This window comes from Pectinophora gossypiella, chromosome 10 (genome assembly GCF_024362695.1).
Source record: "Pectinophora gossypiella chromosome 10, ilPecGoss1.1, whole genome shotgun sequence".
Lineage (NCBI taxonomy): Eukaryota > Metazoa > Arthropoda > Insecta > Lepidoptera > Gelechiidae > Pectinophora > Pectinophora gossypiella.
In genome coordinates this window covers 7053472-7073011 of record NC_065413.1, presented here as the reverse complement: position 1 = coordinate 7073011, position 19540 = coordinate 7053472, and positions in this window count along the sequence as shown.

Genomic DNA, 19540 nt, shown 5'->3' with positions numbered 1-19540 from the left:
CTACGAACATTGATGTGGCATCAAGCTCTCGACATTTTAAAGGTATTAAAACAATGTTGCATTTTCACATTTACCCATGTTATCACATCACTTCTGCATGCGCAATACCTAAAAGCATAAATACATGAGTAATATCAGTTAGCTGTAGTACAAGAGTTAGATGGTTAGATAAAACAAAATGTAAATATTTGTGAATTACAACATTACATTGTCGACAGCAAATGTCACGAGCGACGGTATGGATAATGTCAACCAACAAAATACAACGCACCACACAGTCGCATGATGCACCTTTTGTTCGCGTAACACTATAGCATACGTTATTCCGCTATTGCTAACTGCGAGGAGGAGTGTACATAACTATTATGTGTTTGCTCATGTTGTGTGTATAGCTCTGGAATTTTGAAGGTCTGGAACCAGTGTTTACCATGTCACTACCAACATGCGGCAAACAATGGGTGTCATATGGATACACCTGTTTAGATATGCAAAGCACCTGATGTGACTTCCTCATGATTATAGTTTATTGTTCGCATGAATGAAAGTGGTACTAATGAAGAAAGAGTTGGGTCAGGTCGGGGTGTGTGTGGGATCAACTTTGATTGTACAGCTGTAGATATTATACATGATGCCGACAGCAATAGTGAAAGGCAGTAATTATCATATTTCATATGAAGGATTTCGTTTAGCACCCCATGTTTTATTAGAAGCATCTTACACTAGGATAAGCTTTATTATACTTTTCTTTCGGTTCATGGAGGCAATAATCGCCTCAAAAATAATTATCTGTTGAGTTTCCAGAGCACTTCACAATTACAATAACTCTTCGAACACCATACGACTCAGGATTATTTTTATTCTCAGTAACTTCACTTTATGGATCATCTGCATCTCATAAAACGCCCATGTATTACGTGGGATTATAGCTAAAGCTGCAACGTTGCGACTTCAAAACGGTCTCTTGAATTCTCTGAATGTTCTCGTTACACCAACGCCACTGAGCAACGTCAACAAAATGTGTGTTTCAGCTCGCGGTGCTGGGAGGGTGTAATGTAACGAGTCGAGTTAAAAGTGGTCGAGTAGCACAACCTGCGGTAGGTCGTATAACAAATCGGGGAGCTTGTTCTCTGAAGTGCTAATCCGAAACATGTGCGACCAAAAAAATCACCACAGATAAGCGACAATTTCGAGAACGCCTGGTGCACATTCATCGCGCTATAAAAAGGTTGGATCAACGCTCGGATTGACAATGACAAGCGCTAAAGGCGACGTTTATTTATTTGTACAAGTATTCCCTTTTAGCGCAGGAAGACAAAACAAGGAACTTTTAGATAAGTAAGTATTGTACGGACGAAACGAGATGCGCTTGTTCTTGTGGTAATAACTCTACGACCGAGAGACAGTCAGTTACTTACGACCAAACAGGATGTGTTAAATTAGAAAAGTTAAATGTACGTACGTGTTCTGTAGGCAATAAATTTATAAATACATGTAAATGTACGTATTATAGAAACACTAAGAAAACGAAACGATGCCTTTGAGAAAACAACTGAAAAGAGAATGAGGATACTATGTTGGATTTGTAGCAGAGTTTTATAAATAAATAGTTCGCGAACAGCAATAACTTTAATGAGAAGCAAACCCCTAAATAAATTCCCGTTAAAAGTTACTAGTGACCTATATTGTACACTGCCGACTTGTATCTATTCCTCACTAACATCACTGACGGAAATCTGAACAAGCAACAAATAGTCCTTCCACGAGGATATCTTTGAACGGATTCGGCTAGGTTCCAATAGTTCATCGTCCCCATAAACAGAATCGTTTTCGAATCGTCCGGGTACAAAAACTATCGAATGTGTAATTGAGTCGTCGTGAGTCACCGCCGCGCCTGCCACATCTGCTATGCATCGCGAGGATTTGGTAACTACGAGTAACTGTGTGATTTGACCATTTATTTTTCTCAAGTATTTTTGTGGTTTGTCCACTGACGTACTATAAACATAATATAGACCCATAGTCGCTAAGGAGTTTTCAAAGAAAACCGTTCGATCCGTGTTGTAAATACGTATACATTAAGTTATGTAGATTGTATAAATTCGTTCCCACAAACTAAGATGTTAAGACAGTTCAAAATAAAGTGCAATATCGGTTGTACAGTCATGAGCAATATCATGTACTAACTTTAGAACCCTGTCACACTATCATATTTAACATTTAATGAGGCTTACGGTTTAAATTGTCAAAAAAGTTAATGTGACATGGTTGCAAATTGTCGGTGTCGTTGAACGCCGCGCCGCTGTTGCTTGTGACATGATACGCCGCGGATACTTTTTAATAGAGATTGGATGTCTATTTGTTATACGAGGTCTATGGGTTAGTCTCATTTTCGGGTCAATGGTTTTGATCTAGCTATTTAATGACCCTAACCCACTAGGACACCACGATAGCGCAAATATGTAAAAGTACAGTTCTATAAAAATAGTAAAGTCTGATAGTGTATACCTATCTACTACTTATTGGCTGTGTTTATACTGGCCCTCCACTAATTATCATAGATACATAGCTCTACAATGATTCCACCTAAAACCACTTTTGTTCTATAAAAATACGAAGTCTTATTTTATTTCTTCTGACAGTTACATACCCCACCGCCTCCACACCAACTCCCTAAGGTGCACTACCGTGGTTTAGTTCCGGCGCTCACGCGGTTTTGTTTAGACCCCCCGATCCTTGCCCCCCGGACCCCCTGAGACCCCCGCACTAATAGTCCTGGTGTATTATTTAGCGAAAACTAAAGGGACTATTTTAATGGACTCCACAGAGGGGTGGAAAAGATTAGATTTCTTATCAAACAAAAAATGGAAGGAGCTCAGCTTTTAATTTGTACGCTCTGATTGTTATGTTTGAGTACAATGTGTATTGATGAATATAAAATACTTTTCCTACTTATTTTTACTTTTTGCAGCTGTTAATTTTAAATTGTCGTTTAAAGTTTTCGGTTTAATTATGTTACCGTCTTAATTAAAAGAGCTGTCTAACTAGTACCATTAAAATAGACACCACTTCTACTGGCAACTATTATAAAAGCTCGTAAAACATGTAACAATAAATTCTCCTTCAAGTGTGTATGCGTACACGCAAGTATTTCTAATCACCGTTACACCCGCAGAACCACATCACCCAGGGTCATACATGCGAGTTATTGCACTAATAAAATCGAATGCCCTCATAAGAGTAGCTACAAATTAACACGATATGCCACAAAACGCAGAAATGTCATTCTCCATCAAGCGTAAAATTCGAGAGAGTAAAGTTGATGTATGCATGCGGGTGCGTCATTAGCATCATTGTCACCCGCCTACACGCCTTTGTTCTATGTGCAGACGCGTAAATAGGTACTATGAACGCGCTGGGGTTAGTGAGGTTTTATACGTGTCCCAGATACAGTAGGTTTTAATAAATGAGCTTGGTATGTAAGTGAAGATTAGACATTTGCTTGGGTGTAACAAAAATTACATAATTATGATATTCCTCTTGGTTTCTCTTTTTTTTAATAAGGCCTGTGGGACGTATACGTTATTTAGGTTATGTATTAGATATCTGTACAAGGCAAAGGTATTATGTAGATTATTAAAAAGTAAAAATATTTACATATCTACCTACTAAGTACTATAATTGATGTCGTTTTCGTGAGCTCATGAATGTCATCGATGCGACGTCCATTTGAAAAAAGAAAGATTCTTTGGTATACACTTTTAAAATAAAAACGATATCTTCCAAAAACTATTAGATTATTTGTTTGTAAATATTCATGTCTTGTTATAAGGGCAGTTTATAAATACGCGACCGTATAATGCAATGCGTGATGATCTAATCGTTGCATTGATGTATGAGATGTTAATCAACTTAGCAACTTTTTGTGTTTACGAAAGTAAAAAAGTGGATAAAGTAAACGGATAACTTAAATAACAAAGAAAAATATTCAGAATTCAAAACTTAAAAAAAGTATTTATTCCAAAAAGACTTATATGGGTATACGTAGCAGTATAATCCATTTAGGTAGGTGAATACTACCTACTTAGGTCCTTTAATGTTTGAAACAAAGTAACAATAAGAGTTTCTAAAATACGTAACAAACAAATTCAAGCAAGTTGCATACTAACAGACATGATTCGCCAAAAAAAATATACAAAAAGCCACGGGATACTTTACCAATAAGGGTAAACATACACCAGGCGAATCCCAAAGGAATAAATTACAGTTTGTGATAAACATCTGTAGTGTGTACCCGCAGATCAGTTCGTCCCCTTCACGGAATGAACAACTCTGTCACTGTAGTTCCGGGCAAAAATTAAATTACAACCACCACTAGATAATCTTCCTAACTCGATTAAAAAATACATTTATACACGCTGACTCTTTATTAGGTAGTTAATAGCTACGAGATACTTGTTAACGACTTAATGGATGTAATAGACTGTGAAATCAACATACAGGCGTTAATTGGGCATACAACGTTATAAACCACGCAACTCCAAAAGGTGAAATTTATAATTCTACCCGGAAAGCAATTTAAACTTTTATCCGCTAGTTTAGCTCCAATGAAATAAACAGTTTAGAAGAGAAATAAGTTTTAAACGCAACTGCCCATAAAGGCTTATGGAAAAGGATAATCCTAAGATTTAATAATAATTACGGACTTGGCCGCGCGAAACTAACCCGTAATACCAGACAAAAGTGTATTTAATATTCTAGAAATTCCCCATTCCGAGACATAACCGTCACTTAATAAAAGTTAAGCGTTAAACAGTTTAGTGGAAGAGCCTATAAAGAATTGTACGAGCCCGTCGCAACAATGACGTCGCCGGACATTTCGCTCGAGTTTATTTTACTGGAGTCACTAAAATGTGCAGTAAAAACCCGCCCACCCGATATACGGACCACTCATATTCTTGACCTCTGCCCCGGACGGGAATAGTCCCCAGACATCGAGACAACATCCTTTTATTAGAGAACACGACACCGACCTCGCCGATACTAAATAAAGATGTATATTTAAATATCAGTAACGTCATACCAAAAAACACAGTGGCTTTAACAAATTCGCATCTGTAAGTGCATCTGCCGTTATTTGCGTATCGAATTTCAACTCGCTCTTTTCGACTGCTTCATACGGATCGATGAATCATCTTAAGAATGCATACGACGTTTGCAAAGCGACAACTGTACCACAAACGTTTTATGGGAGTCGTCCGCAATGCACCAGTTATTCGCTGGCCACCATCCAGCTACCAGATTGTAAAGAAAATTACACGGCATCTTCTGTAAACATAGCTCTATCCTATCCGAGATAACGACTGTGAAAAAGGGCAGTAATACACAAAACCTATTTCGAGAAACGTCGCAGTCGCTGCGCTAGCCGCTTTCATTTTAAACTTAGAATATAAAATGTTTCATAATTTATAAAGTTGGCAAACATACGAAAGGTATAAAATGAAATTCCCGTGTGCAATTCTGTATTGCCATCAGATAGCGGCAGAACATGCATCGCTACGTAATATGTACGAATACACAATAACTCAGAAGGCAAATGATAAGGATAATTTATTGTTCGAATGTACTGCTTATGTCAATTACTAAGAGCTAAGATACATCTGGCATCACGTCACATGATATATCATCCAATATTACGGGCTCTTTCTGCTTTCCAATAAGAAGTAGGAAAGTCAAATATCATTATTGGTGTGTATCTACTTGGGGCGGGATGGTTTATTGGCCTCGGGTCGTTTAACTTATTTAGTTTTATTGGGCTTAAGCCGTTTATCGTATTAAGACAGCCCGGTTGTTACATTATCTTACTTTCCGTGGGGTGTTTTGATAAGCCGTTCAATTCACGAATGGATATTTCCTCGTTGTAAAGAGCGTAGGTTTCGTGGCTGGAAAATGACAATACAATGTCCCTCGCCCACGGAAATCCTTAACTACGTTATTTAGGAGCTCTAATGGGTCATCTATTAGTTGAAGCAGACATACCACAATTGAATAGGACAGAGAAACAACCGCGGTTAACATGAAGATTGCAAGATATATATCTGGTATGAAGCGGCACACAATGAAGATTAGTCAATTCAGGAGTTTATTAAAATAAGTTCTCAGGGATAAGTTTGTTTATCAGAAATGCTGGCAGGTCCAAGTTAATTGATAGCGGACGGACGGGCTGGCGAGCGCCAAAGCCCAAATGCACACGACATAAAATCAATACTCCAATGATGGATGGTGCAGAATTTTAATTAAGCCAGGCTCATCCCGGTCTGACAAAATGAGCTTATAATGGCCAACATCGCGTTAACTTACACGCGAGTAGTCTTCGATCATTAATCTACTTTAGTTTTAGACGATCAATTTGTATTGGAGAAATGAAGATTAGAATCCATCTACCTAAAGAACAATGGCGAGCGCCCATACAAGTTTTTATTTAAGTCAATCAAACCATAATAAAACCATACATGTTGATTTCTATTCATAAAAAATAATATAATTATTATATTACAATTTTAAAATTCATAATTTTTTATGTGTTCTTCAAATGCCTAAAACACTAGAGGTGAAGAGTAGTTTAATACATCAGTAGTTTTAATTTTATAAATGGTAACTCAAAAAGAATGTAAGGAAACATTTTGAGAATATATAAAGTGAAAATATTTTAATCAATCGTGGTTCTAATTAAATATAAGTTTCATTCCCGGGTTTTACTATTTATTACGATAAATTGAAAAATTGGCCAAAATTATTTCATGAAGATTAGTAAATGTCGCATTTCTAGATGCTAAATTTTTTTCAAAATATTTTCTCGCCAATGTTCTTTAGTATGTTAGCCTTTTTATGATTAAAGTATTGGATAATATTCCCGTAAAGTATTAATATTCCCAGGCATTATTCGGGAACCATATTATTCACTACTTGGTTGCTGAGACAAATCGACAAAAATGTTACCCAAAATATATATTGTAATATTTTTGACTCAAATTGATTTTGCCAAAACCGTCTTGAGTAAACAAATGACGAGTGAAACTTTCCACATTTATAATGTCGTCCGCGGACATGAAGTGCCTTCATTGCCCCATCACTCATTTAAACTAACGAGTGTTTATTCGTATCATAATAAAGAAAGCGCAAACGAAACGTACCGGCGCTGTGCGTGCGGGTTGTTGGGCGAATTGACACCACAATGCCCTCGGCCGCCCCCTGCGGCGGGCGAATGAATAACCGTGAAATTACTCGTAAACCCTGCATTAGTGCAGCCGTTAACAAAGCCGACCCATGTGCCCCACACATAAACCACCATACGAAAAGTATTAAGACACCCGTCTTCGTCTCTCGTCATAGTAATAAAATAAATTCTAAATTGGGATTATTAATAGCGCTCTTAGTTTAATATTGTCATTAATTTTTATGTCGTAATACTCCGCTTTGGATCAACGAATGCGTTGAAGTGCAGGGACATGAATAGTTGGATGTATAATTAATTGTAAACGGTGATAAAACAGCGTGTCGTAATGCCACTACAACGAATGCGTAGGCAGGGAACGGACAAAAAGAAAATAAATCTGGACATACTGATATAAAACCCACTTCACTAACTTTCTCCGGCATCTAGAGTAGCAAGTTTTAAGCACTTGAAAGTGCAACTGGTACCTACAACTGTAAAGACTATGCAATCAACTGCAACAAGAGATCAACCTATCATTTACCTCGATTCCGTACACTTACTGCTTAGCTGACAGTGTCCTGAATTTAGCGTAGCATGAAATTAAGTAGGATGAAGCATCTGCCTATAAGTACCTCTACTTTTCTCACACACACACACACACACACACACACACACACACACACACATTACTCCATACCTAGAAGTTTTATTTTTGTTAATTTTAAATATTTTTATTATGTTTCATTATTGTGTATTTTGATATAAGCAGTTATAATTTTTCATAGTGCTCTGTATTCTGTCCGTGTGTCCATTTTGTAAATCCTGACAGGAAATCGTACTCTGGCCCCTGCGATACAAGCTGAGCTTAGTGCAGGGACCGCCGCATATCTAGATGTAAAATTGTAAGCCTATGTTCAATAAAGATTATTATTATTATTACTTTAATCTGAAACTCAGTAAAAAAGCAGGATAAGGCACTTTATTTTAATTAAGAGTGCTTTTATTTAGAATAGGTGCATTTTTAGTTTTCTCTTTTCTTTCTACGAACGAGTCGCCCGTAGATGCATAGTTTTTTTTCTCGTAGACAAATTGCCTAATATAAAACTCGTCCTCTAAACCTCGTTGGTAATCCAAGAGTAAAATTCATGCAAAGCGAAATACCTACCACTGTCTATTCCCATCCGTTCCAAAAAGCGGAATTATTTTTCAAGCTTCCTATTACCCGTTGATGTGGGCTGTCGCCTGTGGTCTGTGATGATGAAGTGTCGCGGTAACATGACGGACGATGCGCCCGGGCAATCTCATTTCGCGCTCCCGTTAGCGTGGAGATAGGACACGGGAGCTGATGGCAACCTAATCAGTTCTGACGTGAGGTACGAGGACTTTTTAGTTAGTAGGTAGGTACGTAGAGTATGCAGGATAACGATAAATACGTCTTAAATCGTCTCTAAGTTAGATATTGCGCAGAAAACGCATATAATGTAGTTAGTCACCATCACTAACTTAAAAGCCACGCTCTTATTAGTGTAGCATTCTCCGTGCTACTTTTTAGGTGACATTTTTAACGTGTTTTCAGCTTTAAGCACGATATTCACGGCTCGTTCTCTAAACCACTGAATTTGACTTTGAGTTTGAATTCATATTTGGATCATAGATAATTGATATCACGTGGTTTCCAACATTTGTGCCCGGTTAATGGCAATAGGTTCGGCCCCTATTTCATAGGACTCGAGAAGTGGATATCTTCACTATACCACCTAGCCCTTCGGAGGTACAAGCATGATACTCTGTTACGTACGAGATATTCAAATTCAAAAATATCTTTATTCAGCAGGTAACATAGTTACACTTTGAATCGTCAATTTTTACATAACGAACGCCCTGTATAGCCGGGGAAAAGAAGCTGCAAGAAAAACTTCGGCACAAAGCCCTAGACGTTCACTGTATCGGAGTATGGACAAAAATACTGGATTTTTCCCGTGGTTGTTTGGCAATCCTTTAGGTAGAAATACTTACCCCGTACATCAGTGTATTCCACGTAAATAAGCATTATATTTTTTTTTATGTGCCGATTCGACCCAAAAGCTGATTTATTTTTTCCGTCCAAAACTTCGCGGCATAGTTTCCAAGTCTTCTTACTCTGAAATATCTTTCCCCTGGTCGTGTGTAGGGAAAGGGAGCTCATGAAACATGTGATAATGACGGTGCGGTAAACGCTGAGGTAAGTATATAGGTAGGTATGTACATTATACTCAGTTTGTCAATTTATCCGCGGCATACCTACTCATTTCTCTACCACGGAGATAACAGCTCGAACACGGTGTCTGATGCATAATCAATGATGACATGAAAGGAGGTGGGGACATTTATTACACTTGGGGACTTCGCGACCTAATAAGTTTCCAGCGATCATAGCAGAAATGTCTCACGTGGACGACGACGTTAAGTATAGCAGTAAATAGTGAATGACTTGTTGGCAGTGATGGTAATGTCATTGTCAAAATAAGTTCTTTGCCGGGTGATATGACAACCAAAAATTTACGTAATATTCAGCCTGATAGTGGTGGTTTTCAGTTTGATCTCAACGACAAAATCCGATGCAAACTTACCTTATACCTCCCTAAGAAACATAAGCACCTTGTACGAGAAACATTTATGCTTTTTTAATATAGTTATAGTCTACTGCTAGGTTAGAGTGCACTTGATTTATTGCAGCTGCTATCGAGGATCGAGGTGTGTTTACGTTTGTGTTATGGTGGCTAGCGTTATATGCACGTCTCTATATGAGCGATAAAGTGACAATATTTAAATACAAGTATATAATAGGGAGTTATTAATTAAAGCCACCAGCTTTTACGCTTTTCAAATTTAGTAAACGTTTTGTAACGATGCAGTTGATTTTAGCGCAGAACATACCTAGATCGCACAAGAGTAGGAAAATAGGCTATTTAATAACAACATAACATAGCAACAAGCCTGTATCCCCTGAAGGGGTAGGCTGAGGTGTGTGTGGAGTGGTGTGTACATCCACTCGCTAATATGTTTTGTTGGCAACATCAAAGTCTTCATTAAAATTTTACTGTAACATTATTTTCCTATGGCAATATTACAGGACTTTACGCCACGGACTTTGCCAACGAGACACGTTTTCTTATACCTCGCTACTTATGTAAATATTTCCTAGTTTTTTAATATAATACAGTCCACTTTAACATCTCGAAGGGTTTTATTTACCGGAGCGACCATCGCCTCCAACATGTTTAATTCAATAGGGGGCAAGACTGTTTGTCTAGGCTATTTGTCTACCTTTAACTTTTTTGTAATACAGTTATCATTACGTATTCCTTCCGAGACTGGTAGTCACAACTTGATAACTGAACAGTGGCAACTCGCCACAGCTATAATACAAACGCAGCGTTTGCACCAGACGGATTATTCGCCAACTAGCCACCACTCGACCAACCGCTTTATGGTCCTAACCCGAAGCCCGATAATGCAGGCTATATCAATGCTTCCGTCCACCACCAGACCATAAACATGCATTGTGTGGAGTAACACGATTATAATAAAGCAACTTAATCTTAATGCGACGTAAATAGTGGACCAAACAATCGTAAACTGTACAAGGGAATTTATATCGGAAACAATACTGTTCATTGTTCGCAACAATTGATCTGAAATTCCTATTTATTAAGAATATAACTTTGATAGAGAAGTCATAAAGAGTTTGATTGCTCTGTAACAATAGGAAGTGAAACAAAAATAACAATTCAATAATCAATTTCAGTGATTGGCGTTCCACTATTGTAACGATTGGTAGGTACGTAGGTACCAAAATATTCTAAAGTAGCCAACATATGGAAATGACTAATGTAATCCAAATAGCATACTCTTATATGGACTTATTCTGTCATTATATTTAGGCACTCAATACTCCAGTTACTCCACAACTCCTATCTTTAATTCAAAATTCAAAAGAAAAATATTCCAGTATAAAACCAGTAAAAACAATCTTAACGTGATAAAAAATTAACACGGTCATTTTATCGATTCTGACGATATAATTATGTCCTTTTGTCGATTAGTGCTAATCTATGAACCCAAATAAATCATGTCGTTCTGTCAAAATACGAACAAAATCACGTGGCACGCATGGAAGGGAAAAACACATACTTATCGATTTCGACAAACAATATTTCATCGATCAATAATTTTATCACGTCGCGCGTGGTACCCCTGCAGGAGGGGATTCCATTCAGTGGCTTTAAACACCATTTTGTCGCATAATGAATACTATCTCCATGCAAGACGGCAAGTGATATCTATTCCGCCCACAGCCGTCCCATCGAAGAAACAGACCCATAAAGTGTGTCAAATTAAAAAACCCTTTGAACTCGCCGTGGACATAATCGTATTCGAAAATAAAAATAAAAGTCCTGAATGTGAGACATGTGTCCACATGTTCCTAAGAGACAAACCGTGTAAAATCGTGATAAACTGGGGCCGACGGCTCGTACCAATGTATCCTTTAGTTTTACTATCAACTTACATTGAGAACTTTTATCGCATAAAAAATTAAGGTTTCTAAACATTAACTTTTGAGCGGGTATTTTTTTCAATGGAGTTTTTTCGGACCATACAAGGAATATTTTCACCAACGAAAAGGGTAGGTGTTTACAGTTCCTAAATTATTTATCCTTTTTAATAAGTTTAACCGGAATAGAAAGTTTATCAAAGCACAAACACCAAAAGGGTCTGCAACTTTATTTGACTCTCTCTACCAACCCTAAAAGAGATATTTATTAGATTACAAAGTATAAAGGCATAGGTTGGTAATCATAGAGCTATAGGAGAACAGTGAAAACGTCACTATTTATGTGAGTAGTTAATATGTATATAAGAACAAAAGTCATTGGAGTCCTTTAAAGGGCAAGTCAAGGCACATTTCCTTACTTCTATTTCCTCTTCATCTTCATAATCTATCTACTGCTTTTGTTCCATAGTATATGTAGTAGTTTAAGTAGTAATATTTATTTATTATAACAATTATAATTATGTGTACTATTATGTAGTTAATGTAGTCGAAAGTGTATTTATTTTTATACGTACAAGTATTCCCATGCTGCACTATCCCGCTATATTACATAATATTCAATATCTCCTATACTTAAAGGTTGCCTGGAAGAGATTGCTAATTAGCAATAAGGCCGCCTATTGTACTCATTCTATTTCTCTATTGTTTTGTATTTTGTTTTTTTCCTGTTTTATGCAATAAAGTATTTGTTATGTTATGTTAAGTTAAAAGTCGCCTGTGAAATAGAGGCTTCTCGAGCTATCAAAGTAAAAGAATAACATGGTAGAGAGGTTTGGTGCCGCTTAAATGACAACCGTTTTAATTATTGTCTTGAAAGTGAAACTTTGTTTTATTTGTAAATAGCAGCGGATAGGGTTGTAGGGTGTTTTCATTGGATACGGTCGTGATTGTAATTCTAATTGCTGTGAATTCATAAATTTTACGCTTCGTCTGGGAAAAGGTGCATTCTACAATAGTTTATAACAATACCCCCGTACCTAATATAGTACACATTAGGCATATTTTTAAAAGTAAGTAGGTACCTAAAACAAAAGTTATAAAAGCTTCCACGGGTCTCCAGAACAAAGATATGAATCTACTGCTATCAAGTAAAACTCAATGCTACTTGATAGCAGCTGATTCATATATTCTCTTCTTCTTCTATCGTGTGGGTTGTGACGTGGATTACCAACCTCATTAACCCTGGTGTAAGGGTTACTATTGAGCCGCTAAAGGCCCCTGAGATGACTCATGTAACGACTAAATTACATCAGTAAATAGTAACCGGGACCAACGGCTTAACGTGCCTTACGACGCACGGATCGTCTTTCTTTCGGACAATCAGGTGATCAGCCTGTAATGTCCTAACCAAACTAGGATCACAAAGTGATTTTTGTGGTTTGTCCCCACCGGGATTTGGGTCGTGAGCCCAACGCTCAACCACTGGACCACGGAGACAGTGGAGGCTGATTCATATTTAACCATATAAATATTTTTAACCAACCTACCAGACCTACTTTTGTAAAACAGATCGGGTACCCTACTAGATCCCAGATCTCGAGATCCACGCTGTTTCTCACGCAATAGTATAAAATGATTACCTCTCATCTGCTGAGATAAGAGGCACAATAGTTTTTATATTGTGTCTGGCCCTGATCAGTGTTTCCCGCATTCGAAAGATTAACCAACAAAAGTTGGTTCTAGAGTTGGTTACAGACTGAGTTAGGTACCTATGTAGATGTTAGAGCTAACGTCGAAATGGCCCTTTTATTTTGCCTGTACTATCTAAATATCTTATTCACAATAATACTTGAAATGCAAAACAATGTTTACACAAAATCAGTTGTGGAAGGAAACAGGCACTTATATCGAGGGAACGTTGTATTTACACTGCAGCGTCTAGTCGTCGCCATGTCGAAGATAAATCGATGAGCGCACACGCACACTTGAAATTGAAGGACTGGCTCCCACGGCCCAGCCGACCTGTATGTGTGTCAACTGTTTTCTTTATCATAATCCTAAATATAATAACACATACATACGGTCACGAGCATTAATAATGTATTACTTTGGTACCATATCACATTAACTTTTTTGACAAATTCAACTGTAAGTCTCACTAAATGTCAAATACTTATGTTAGTGCGACAGAGTCCTAAAGTGGGTACATTATATTGATCATGACTGTACATACATACATAAACCTATTTCCCCCCGGGGTAAGCAGAGACTATGGAATTCCATTTGCTTCCATCCTGAAACACTTCTTTTGCTTCCTCCACATTCATCAATCGTTTCATACACGCACGCCGGTCCAGAGTAGATCGTACAGAACCTTTTCTAAGCACATTTCAAATTTGGCCAATATACGTCCTTCTAGGTCTTCCTCTGCCAGGCCTACCACCAACCTTCACTTTATATACTCAATACTGCTTTCGTTATGCTATTATCTTTCATCCGCTCCACTTAAATATAATAAAATTATAATAATAAATAACCCGGGTTATTTATTTTATTTATTATAGGTCATCAGCAGAGTTAACAACTTCTTCACAAAATGACAAAGTAATTGTTAACTACTCCAATTGACAACGGCTTGCAATGGACTTATAGCAAAGCTAAGCTAGCCTAAATCTAATTCTAATTGTACAAAGAAAAGCAAAAATGTAATGATAACAAAATGATATCATTATGTGTTTTAAATTGAATCTCTCCATAGTACCTACCTACGAAACATCCATTATCTCTGCCCACCCCAATGGGAAATAGGCGTGATCTTATGTAGGTATGTATAAATTAATAGCCATCGATAATATTTATCAGGCAAGCAAGATGCATCTCGTTGCAGTTTCGACGTGAACCAAATGTGGTAAACAAACCGAGTGGAGTGTTTGTTCTCACAACGATGTGGGGTGGCCTGGGTAATCTTAGCGAGGGCCTTGACCTTGATCACCCGCCTCTTTAAATATTATCGTAACTAGGTATTAGTAAAAAATATCGCTAATATTACCGGGTATAAAATAATAATTATGTAATTAGTAGATATCTCTGTGAATTATTTTTAAAGTTAACCTACCTAACTGCTGTATGGTACTCGTAGGTACCTACATATCTACTTGCTGTCTGAAAAAATAACTATTTTTGTCATTATGATAACTTAATAACCATTGATAATAATAATAATGTATTGTACTATAACTGTAATAACACTCAAAAACCAAGAAACTATTTAAATTTCGCAGTACATCTCCTATAAAAAGTATTTTGATATATTTTTCGCGAAGGAAAGGCAAAGCTAAGTTTTATTTGCTTTCGATTTTTTTCGTGGTGGAATAGTTGATTGAGAGGAGACTTGTGCCCAGCACTGGGAGGTTAGCGTCTAATCAATCTAAAAAATAAATGATCCTAATTAAAAAGTTACCTTTATAAAATTCTGCGTAAAAAGGAACAATCAGGAGAAAGGGCGGGAACCTTCGAACAAGTTAGGCGGGATTTTTTAAGCTCTCGATTTTAATTTCAATTTTATTTCCAAATTTTGTAGATATTTGCATAATTTGTACATAATTATTTAGTTTAAGTTATTGTATAAATAGTTATTTCATATCTGAATGTAAATATTTATCGTTTGGTAAGTTTTTATAAAAAACCGTAGCAGAGGCGGTCCGCTAAGGACCCGCGCGGCGGGCAAGATGCCTGGCCAGCCGGCAAAGCGGAAGTATTCGGCAACAAAAGGAGGCAAGCAGCAGCCCCAGTCTCGGGATGAACCAGGTGAGGTTGTTGAGCCCGAGTCTTCTGACTCGGACGTTACCGACCCGCCAAGGATCATGGACACGGAGATTGAAGAAGACAAATATGCTCCATACCGAGTGACTGATTATAGTCGCCGGTATCCAGAAGATAGCGCAGCAGGTTATGAATTTGTTGTATTTATCGAAAGTAGCACTGAACAACCGATTGGGACACGAGATATGATGAATTTAAGCACTTGTTTCACCAGAGTAGTCAAAGGCATTAAATATCTCAAAAAAATAAATAAATTTAAAATTGGCGTAGTCTTTGATCGCCCAAATTTAGCAAATGCTTTTTTGGATAACTCTACATTCTTGAGAGACCAAAATTTAAAAGCGACGATACCTGCTGGTACCACTGAAATGACTGGCGTTATCAACTCAGTGCCTACCAGTATGACAAACAAAAAAATATTTAACGAACTGGGTCTAGGTACAAATTGTAAAAAAGTAATCTGTGTACGACGAATTATGAGAAGGGAGAAAGTTGGAGAGTCGTTCCAACTACAACCCACCCAATCGGTCGCAATTACATTTTCAGCGTCGACTTCTTTGCCAGACTATGTTTTTATTAAAATGTGGAGGTTCCCTGTTTTACCCTACATCCCCCCGGTAAAACAGTGTTTCAGATGTTTAAGATATGGTCATTTGGGAAAATTCTGTAAAAACTCTGAAAGATGTTCAATTTGTGGTGACCAGCACAATTTTAAATCGTGCACCTCTTCATCAGACAAAGCTATCTGTGTCCACTGTCAGGGAAATCACTTGTCTATTTCGGGGCAATGTCCTGTAAAGAAACAAAAAATAATTGAAAATAAAAATAAAGTTATGCCGACACCTTTTTCAGATTTATTCAGCAATAAAAATAAACACTTTCCATCACTCAGCAAAACAGAAAACAGTCAGGAATTAATAAATTTAATTCTATCTAATAAAAACGCATTAACTTTGCTCACAGAATCTATAATAAAAGTTATTACATTAAACAAAGTAAACAACACAAGTATTAGCTCTCAAATGATAACAGACACAATAAAAGAAACTATTCAGCATAAAAATAAAAATTCTTCAAATTCTCAGCCCAAACAATAAATATAATGCAGTGGAACGCACAGAGTTTGTTAAGTAATAGACATGAATTTGAAAAATTTCTCTTTGATAATAAAATACATATATCTATTATTAGTGAAACTTGGTTTAAATCTTGTACAAATTTTAATATTAAAGGGTACTCCACTGTCCGTAATGATTGCGGCAATGACCACAATGGAGTAGCCATTCTAATTCATAAAAGTCTAGTATTTCGTAAATTAGACACTTTCTTTGATGACTCACTACAAAACGTTGTAGTTCAGGTTCAAATTGATCAAAAATACATATCTATCGCTAGTTTTTACAGTCCAGGTAATTGTAACCCTACCTTTAATAAAGGTAGATTTGACAATTTGATTCGTAGTATTCCAAAACCGTTGATTATAGCAGGCGATTTCAATGCACATCACACCATTTGGGGGTGTGGTAGTATTGATACACGAGGCAGAAGCGTCTTGGACTCCATGGATGAGAATGACTTGGTTCTCTTGAATGACGGACGTGCAACGACAACAGGTACCCTTAGTTGGCGGCCAAATGGCCTTGATTTAACATTGGTTTCCTCATCACTGGCCTTGTCATGTGAATGGCAGGTCATGTCAGATCCCTTAGGTGGTAGCTATCATCTACCCACTTTGACGAAGTATTGTTTTACATCTTCTCCTTCAGTTGCTACAGACTCTTCGGCGAACATCCCGCCTCACGCCAACCTGAAAATGGTAGATTGGGAGCTATATGAGAAACGTGTAAATGAGTTGTTATCCGAATTTCAAATTGATGTTTGTAATTTAATTGAGAGCTATAACAATTTCTGCAATATCATCATTTCTACTATAAATGAATGTGTAGTATGTTCAAGGTCTGGCAGTACTACCAAAGTTAATTCACCCTCAACTTCTCATAATAATAAACATAGAACTAAAAATCGAATCCCTCTAATCTGGTGGAACGAAAAATGTACTAAAACTGTAAATAATTGTAAACAAGCATATTTAGAATTTAAATTAAATCCTTGTGTCGATACTTTTATTAACTTCAAGCGAGCGCAAGCCCTTAAAAAACGCACATTAAAGCAGGAACGTAAATCGTCATGGGAAAATTTTTGTATATCTATTTCCAGGCTAACACCAATGAAACTAATTTGGTCTAAAACTAGGAAATTTAATAAAACCTTTTCAACACACAGTGAGTTTTCTAGTCAAGCCTGGGTATTTCAGTTTTTGCGCAAGTATACTCCTGACACAGCTGAAAAATTGTCTGACAACAATCACTTTAATATATTATTAAGTTCCACGAATTCTTTTCTGGCAACAGTCTTTTCTATTGAAGAATTAAAATCAGCCTTAAGATCTCGTAAGGATACAGCATGTGGCCTGGATTGGGTGTCATACAAAATGCTTAAATTACTAAATCCATCCAGTATGTTATTATTCTTGAATTTACTAAATTATCTGTGGCAAAACGGCTTAATCCCTGAACAATGGAAGACAGATTGTATAGTGCCTATTTTAAAACCAGGAAAGGATAGTAGCCATGCTGATTCATATCGTCCTATAACACTAAGTTCTTGTGTTGGTAAAATAGCTGAACAACTGATTAAACAGCGTTTGGAATTCTTCATTGAAAGCAATAGTATCTTACCAGCTAATCAATTTGGCTTTCGTCGAGGGCGGTCGGCGCGGGAAAGCCTGAGTCACTTTTGTCTGGATGTCCGTGATGCTCTGTCTCGTGATCAGATTTTGGGTTGTATTTTCTTCGATGTTGTTGGCGCTTTTAATAATGTTAATTTGGATATTTTAACAACTGTTCTGTCTTCATTGCAGCTGCCTGGAAAAATAATTAATTGGATATTTAATTTCTTGCATGGTCGAAAAATCTTTATTAAACATGATAATCAGTTAATTGGTCCTAGAAATTCCTTCAAAGGAGTATCTCAAGGTGGGATTTTAAGCCCATTGTTGTTCATACTGTATATTCATAAATTAAATTTAGTTTTAGGCAGTGAAACTCAAAATTTACAATTTGCTGATGACTTGGCTGTGTATTGTTCTGGTACTGAGTTGCCTGATATTCTAGGGAAACTTAATGCTGCTCTCTTAAACTTGCAGACTTATTTTGAAAGTCTTGGTTTAGAGATCAGCACTGACAAAAGTAAAGTAGTTATCTTTTCTAAAAAAATGGTTAAAACGTCAAGTGTTAAACTTTATTATAATAATAGATTGCTGCCTGTTGATAATACAGTTAAGTTTTTGGGTGTTTTATTTCAGCATAATTTTAAGTTTGAAAAATATGTCGATTGCTTAACAACTCGTGCATCCAAATCCTGTAATATATTAAAATCTTTAACTGGTACCTACTGGGGTGCAGATCCCAAAATTTTATTGATTCTTTATAAATCTATTGTAAGGAGTCATTTTGAATATGCTTTTTTTTGCTTTTCTAGTGTAAATAAATTTGTTGAAAAATTAGAAAAGATCCAGAATCGTTGTTTACGAATTATTCTTGGTGCAATGTGCTCCACCCCCATCATATCGATGCAGGTGGAATGTAATGTACCTCCTTTGTTAAGCAGGTTCAAATATCTCATCTTTAAGTTTCTATTGAAAATTTCTTCTATTAAAAATCATCCTTTGCTTCTGAAGTTGCAGTCTTCTTCCTCAAGAATTAGTAGCTCATATTTTGGTTCCCTTGGGCAGCTTCTGCCTGAAATTATAAATTTACAAAAAGATTTTAATTTGTATTCAAGTTCTTTATGGCCTTGCTATGAGAACTCTTTTGATTCTAAATTCTTTCCAATGAAAATTGATATAAATTCATCTTTGAAATGTAAGGAAGAGGTATATTCTTTTTTGAATGGTTGGTCTGATCATCATC